This window comes from Nicotiana tabacum, chromosome 4 (assembly GCF_000715075.1).
Source record: "Nicotiana tabacum cultivar K326 chromosome 4, ASM71507v2, whole genome shotgun sequence".
In the NCBI taxonomy this organism is placed as follows: domain Eukaryota; kingdom Viridiplantae; phylum Streptophyta; class Magnoliopsida; order Solanales; family Solanaceae; genus Nicotiana; species Nicotiana tabacum.
The window spans coordinates 145,160,994-145,168,049 of record NC_134083.1 but is presented as its reverse complement, the minus strand read 5'-3'; the positions used below and the strand labels follow the sequence as shown (position 1 = coordinate 145,168,049).

General features: G+C 35.6%; 1 long non-coding RNA gene across 1 annotated transcript; it reads left to right on the top strand.

The window, feature by feature from the left end:
• The first annotated feature begins 4,064 nt into the window (after nt 1-4,064).
• LOC142180241 (uncharacterized) lies at nt 4,065-6,036 on the top strand. The gene is made up of 3 exons (XR_012708403.1): nt 4,065-4,595; nt 5,249-5,524; nt 5,611-6,036. It is a non-coding gene; the product is annotated as an uncharacterized LOC142180241 (long non-coding RNA).
• The last annotated feature ends 1,020 nt before the right edge of the window (nt 6,037-7,056 follow it).

The window sequence follows — 7,056 nt, the reverse complement described above, 5'->3', positions numbered from 1 at the left end:
GTTGCAAAGCTTGGAAACTGAAAGGGATACATTGTGCACATGGTGTAGCAGCAATTCATCATAAAAGACTTAATCCACTTGACTTCATTTCTGAGTGGTACAAGAAGGAGACCTACCTAAAAGCTTATTCTCATTTCATACAGCCAGTACCATGCATGTAGATGTGACCTGAGTCAATAAATGTAAAGGTTGAATCACCTCCTGTTAGAACAATGCTTGGAAGGCCCACAAAAAAAGAAGAAGAAAGGGGTTAGGGAGATAAAAAGTGGTGGAAAGCTTACAAAGAGAGTAATATCAAAGCCTCTATTTTTTTCTCTTCCTCCTAAGACGAGTCGTTTAAAGAATAATTATCAACTTTTTCTGAAGAGGTCAAATGATTCAAATAAAGTTTCTAGCTAACCTCTTAGTCGGCAAGTTATTCTCGTTCCTCTTGTGAAACTAATTAACTTTTTCTCAAGAATAATTACCTAACGACTCTACCTTATATTTGCAGTGGTTAAAAGGGGCAAGAAACTGGCGGATTTTCAAAAAGAAAAGAGTACATTTCTCGTCCTAAAATGTTATAGTTTTTTTTAATCTTTTGAGGATCACCTTAGCTAATTTTAAATTTAAATCAAACTAAATTATACACATGTGGGTGCATTTAAAATATTTTTGAATGCAAAACATCGAAAAAGAGGCATGAAATTTTTTGTTGAATTCTCATCAAGCTGGTTCCATTTATGCGAAGAACTAAATAATGTAGAGCTTAAGAGGCAATATGAGTTGGCGCAGAAAATCAAAACAAAATCTCTGTCAAAGAATTTTTGTACAAAAATTAATGATATTGTCAATAGCATTAGTACTATTAAAGAAATGTTGGAAGAAGTTAAAATTGTTTAAATAATTTTATGATCTCTGCGTAAATGTGTAACAACACAAAATTAGCATGCGAAGATGGCAAATACATAATTTTGGTGAATCCACAAGTTCCGTTGACATAAAGAAAGTAAAACACGTAAAACTGCAAGAGTTGAGGAGGCAATTTTGCGTAGACAAAATCAATAGTGTCTGTTAAAGAATCGACAATATCATTTGGTCTCGTGGTGGAGGAGGTATTGTAGGCGAAGGTTGATCTATTCAAGAAAAGAGAAATATATTAAATCTATCTTTTAAAATTAATAAACCTCTATCAGAAAATTAAAAGGTAGATGATGAAGAGGCAGAGATAATTCTCAAATTTCTTGGTAGATCAATATTCGCTTGAGATACCTCCACCATACCATATAGACATAGAATTATCATTATTGATTTTAATTACTTAATTACCTCTCATACTTGAACTAACGTGAAAATGGACTAACACTTACGTACCGATAAACAGAAAAATATCATTCTTTTTGTGATGGAAACCAGCAACATAATACGAAAACTTTGATGCTTATAGTTTTCATGTTATGTTCGATATGCAACAAACTGCTGCTATAATTTTCAAGATTATATGTCACGATCCAATTTCCACCATAGGTCGTGATGACACTAAACGTTGCTTCTGTAATGTTTCAGCCGGTCATTTTAAGCATTTGCATTCCGTTCATGTATTTGAAGTCTTGAGCAACATCGTATGAGGTATTATGACTTGGGTGAATCGTCGGTTTTGGTTTTCAGGTTATTCGGAACTGATTTGGAAAAATGGTTCTCAACTAAGAAGCTTTAAGTTTGAAGAGTTGACCAAGTTTGACTTTTGAGTATTTGACCCCGAATCGGAGTTTTGATAGTTCTGGTAGGTGCGGATGGTGATTTTGGACTCGGGCGTATGTCCGGATTTGTATTTGTATTTCTAGAAGGTTTCGGCACTAATTGGCGAAAGTTGGAAATTTAAAGGTTTGGAATGTTCATAAGTTTGACCGAGAGTTGACTTTGATGATATCTGATTTAGATTGTGGTTACGGGAATTGGAATAGCTTTGTTATGTCATTTGGGACTTGTGCGCAAAATTTGAGTTCATTCCGAATTGATTTGATATGTTTCGGCACGAGTTTCGAAGTTGAAAGATTCAAAGTTCATTATATTTGATTTGTGGTGTGATTCGTCGTTTCGATATTTTTATGCGTGATTTGAGGCCTCGAGTAGGTCTGTGTTATGTTATGGGACTTGTTGGTATATTTGGATGGGGTCCCGAGGGGCTCGAGTGAGTTACAGACGTGGTTTGGATCAATTTTGTCACATGTTGCATTGCTGAAGAGGGGTTGGTTCTGGTGTTGCGCACCTGAGATGGATTTTGCGCAGGTGCGGTGGTCGCAGAAGCGGTAATGCTGTCGCACCTGCAAAAAGGGGTTGGCTTGGAGTCTTCGCAGATGCGGAATTTGGGGTGCATCTGCGGCTGTGTAGAAGCAAGGGTCTTGGACACAGAACCGCGTTTGGCTTCACACCTACGATTGCGCAGAAGCGGAACAGTGTCCGCAGGTGCGGGGGGTCGACTGGTTAGTAGATTCCACAAAAGCAAGGTTTTTCGTCGCAAAAGCGACACTGCAGAAGCGACTATTGTTTTGCAAATGCGAAATTTCATGGACAGAAGTTATAAAATCAAGGATTGTCCATTTTTATCATATATTGAGCTATAGACCTCGGATTTGGGCAATTTTGGAGGCGATTTTTATCACATGGATTGATAATGACAGTTCAGATGCTGATAGTTTTGAGAGTCACAGTGGGAGTGGTAATGAATTAGGAAACAGAAGTGGTAACATGAAAGCAAGGAAGGAGAAAAAGAGAGTAATGTATGATCCAAAATAGGAAAAATATTGTTTGTCAAATTAACATGGTCTTTGAAAATGTATATAAGTTTAGGGAAGCGGTCACCGGGTATACAATAGAAAGAGGTTGTTAGCTAGAGAAGATTACAAATGATAAAAAGAGAGTTAGAGTAAAATGCAAAACTAGTGTATGTCCTTGGTTTTTGTTTGCAAGCAAAGAGCCCAAGTCTGTTGATTTTATTATTAGAATTATAATCCTAGGCATAACTACAATAAGACCAATACAAATTCAATGTGCAATACCAAGTATCTTGTCAAGTACTATAGAAGTAGGATAATTTCACAGCCTTGCATAAAGGATTATGAGATGCAAGATTTTGCAAGGGAGGATTTGGGTTAATATATTGGGAAAAAAATGATTTGAAGGCTAGGAAACAAATATTGAAAGAAGTGATGGGTGATCATGTGAAGGAGTTTGGCAAGATTTATGATTATAGAGATTTGCTCCTTCAATCAAATCCAGGGAGAATATAGGTGGTAAAAGTGACAGATTCTGAAGATGGAAAAAATTGTTTCACTCCTTCTACATTTGCTTTGCAGCAATGAAAATGGGATTTATTGAAGGATGGAGAAAATGTATTGGGTTAGATGGTTGTTTCTTGAAGGGAATATCTAAGGGACAACTACTTGGTGATATTGCAAAGGATGGAAACAACCAAATATTTTTAATAGCACGGGCTGTAGTTGGGACTGAAAGTAAAGACACATGTAATTATTTTTACAAGGATATTGAAGTTTGATTTGGATATCAATGATGATGGAGCAGAATTGACAATCATTAGTGATATGAAAAAGGTACTAGCTTATGTGTTTATTCTATTATTTTACAGTCTTTTTATTTTTAATCTACCAACCTCTTATTTGTTTATTCTATTATTTTGCAGGGTTTGTATTCAGCAGTTCAAGAATATCTTCCTGAATGTGAGCATTGAATGTGTGCAAGATATATTATAGCTAAATGGCAACAGAAATGGAAGGGTAATATTTTGGAGTTGTGCAAGGCCAACTTATGAAGCTGAACTTAAAGCAAACTTGGATAAGCTAAGTAAGCTAGGTCACAAGATCTGTGAAGACTTAGTAAACTACAATCCTGAGAAATGGAGCAAAGCAATGTTCAGAACTTCTTCCAAGTGTGACAGTGTGGATAATAATATGGCTGAGCTTCAATGCTTGGGTTGGGTCCTAAGCACAAGACAATTATTAGCATGCTTGAAGATTATTAGAATAAAGGTAATGAATAGGTTCACCAGAGTAAGGGCATTTGCAGATACTTGGAATGAAGGCATATCCCCAATGACAATGATGGTATTGGTTACAAATGTAGAAAAGTTCATGAAGTGCACAATACACTGGAATGGTAATTTTGGGTATAAAGTTAAGGGGATACAAGGATTAAACACATTGTCAAGTTAACTGAGGGAGTATATAGTTGCAAAGCTTGGAAACTGAAAGGGATACATTGTGCACATGGTGTAGCAGCAATTCATCATAAAAGACTTAATCCACTTGACTTCATTTCTGAGTAGTACAAGAAGGAGACCTACCTAAAAGCTTATTCTCATTTCATACAGCCAGTACTATGCATGTAGATGTGACCTGAGTCAACAAATGTAAAGGTTGAATCACCTCCTGTCAGAACAATGCTTGGAAGGCCCACAAAAAAAGAAGAAGAAAGGGGTTAGGGAGATAAAAAGTGGTGGAAAGCTTACAAAGAGAGTAATATCAATGAGTTGCTCAATTTGTAAGTCCACATCTCATAATAGAAGAAGATGTCCAAATAAACCTCAAAGTACTTCAGAGGTACTTTCTTTCCACTTCATAGTTGAGTTGCTCAATTTCTGTTAGTTGTTCAATTTCTATTATTTGCTTAATGAGTTCTGTTAGTTATTAGTTTCTGTCAGCTAATAGTTTGTGACAACTGTTAGTTCTATTAGTTGTTAGTTTGTGTCAGCTGTTAGTTCTGTTAGTTTTTGTTAGCTTCTGTTAATTTACTTCTGTTAGTTTACTTCGGTTAGTTGTTAGTAATTGATCTTTGATTGGCATTTAATAATTTACTTCTGTTTAGCTTCTGATCTTTGTTAGCTTCTGTTAATTTACTTCTGTTAGCTTCCGATCTTTGCATTTAGTAATTGATCTTTGATTGGCAGATATTAGTAGCTATTTTAGTTAACCAAGCTTTGTCATTTTCTAGGAGTAGTTATTTCAGTTAAATTATATCCAGGAAAACAATTGTCTTTGATTGGCAGATATGAGCTTTCTATATTTCATATTTTCTAGATGCATTCACCCCTGCACCCCTGCTAGTTTTTGTTAGTTGTAGTAGCTGTTAGTTTTTGTTAGTTGAAAGGGTGTTAGTTTGTATATGTCTCAGTTAGTTGTATCAACAGAAACTTCAGTTGGTCTGATCAACTAATTGTTTGATATCTGTTATTTCTGTTTCTGTTTATGGAAAGGGAGTGGCCAACTCACAAAAATCAACCTCAAAAAAAAGATCAAAGGATGACTCACAAGCATCTACTAGTAAGAAGAATGCTAAAACCAAAGGTGGTAAAGGAAGAGGCAATAGCAAGATGGTGCAGAACTCACAAACCTCATATGTGCAGCATTCTCAGGTTTTAGATGTGCACCAATCTGAGGCAAGCAGCAGAGGTGCAAAAGGTGCATTTAAGAGGCCAAGAGTAGTGGGACATGGAGTATATGTCAGCAAAAATAGCTAAACATGTGTTGAGGTAATGAGCAGTTTGGTGTGCTAGTTTTGAGGTTGCAAGTTAAACTTAATTGTTTGATATCTATTATTTTTTCACTTAATTTTCAGCAAGGGAGGCCTGTTAGTAGGGTAATCAACAGTGGATTAGTTGAAAGTTCAGCTGTAGTGACTGGTGATCTTGGTTATAAACCAAGTAAAGGCCTGAAATGGAAGGGAAAGCAAGCAATCCCAACTAGACAACTTCAACACAGAATTGCTTTACTACAATATTTAAGGTCAAAATCACCAAAAGCTAGTGAAAAAACTGGAGGTGTTTGAGCTTCGGCACTACTCTATTATGGTTAGGAACTGATGTTAAATGGTACTTTGATTGTGGTTTGGATAATATTTTTTTGGTGCAAGTTATGATGTAAACTATTAAACTTGTTTTACTTCTATACTTTTGGGATGCAAGTTGTAATGTAAAACTGATCAAGTATAGGCCTTTTGAGCTTTAATACAATGTTCCTAGGCTTTCATTGTGGTTGTGCAACAGAAAATACACTATCTACTAAAGACTTTCATGTGTTATTTCTAGCTTTCAATGCATGTCTTATTTATAATCTCTCTGAACAGTGGCAATCACTGGACAGTGGCAATAAGGTCAGCACAATTGATCACACAAAGCTCGCTACAGCTCAAGCTCAAACGCCAGCAAACACACACAATACATGGAGGACATAATTAACAAAAAGGTAAGAGTTAATACCACAAATTGAAACCTCTAATTCTAGATACAACAAACAAAATGCCACAACTTCAATACACAAACAAGGTTCATGGTTACACAACACCTCCCAGCATGTGAACAATCAAAAATACACATTGAAACATAAACTAATAATAAGCCACATCTTCAAATTTTTTCTCTTCTTCAATTCAACCTCAAGTTCCATTTTATCCTTCTGTAAGCTAAGAATTAACGCCTTTGATTAGCTAGGAAATTCCGGATCATACCACCGAAAAAATCCACAAGCCACACGACCCTTAGCCTGAAAATTTTAACCAAACCATTATAAATAAAATAAAATCTTAGCCATATTATATCACATAACATATGATGATTTAAAAGATGATTACCCCATAGTATTTGCATAAAAATAATGTGGGTTAGCATTTGTCGTTGACGTTCTCAAAGAAGTAAGCTGCCCACAACCACAAAATACATTAAACCTCATCTTTTACAAATACTTGAAAGGGTGTTCCTTCTTTCAAATAACTTTGGGTAAGAATGAGAGATGGATAAAACGAGAAAGATAAGAAATAAACTCAATAATAACAAGAGAGTGGGAATTTCAAATGGGTTAAGATGAAGAAATGGAGAAGAAAGGTAAGGAGATGGAGAAGAAAGGTGAAGAAATGGAGAAGAAATGTGTAATATAAAGAAAAAGAGGAGAAATTTTAAGTTTTAAAAAAAGGGGCTAATTAGTTGTTAGTTGTTGTCAAGTGGACCCATTTTAATGGTTATTGTCACCCTTCATGCGCTTTATAGGCGACTTATTTCACACAATATGT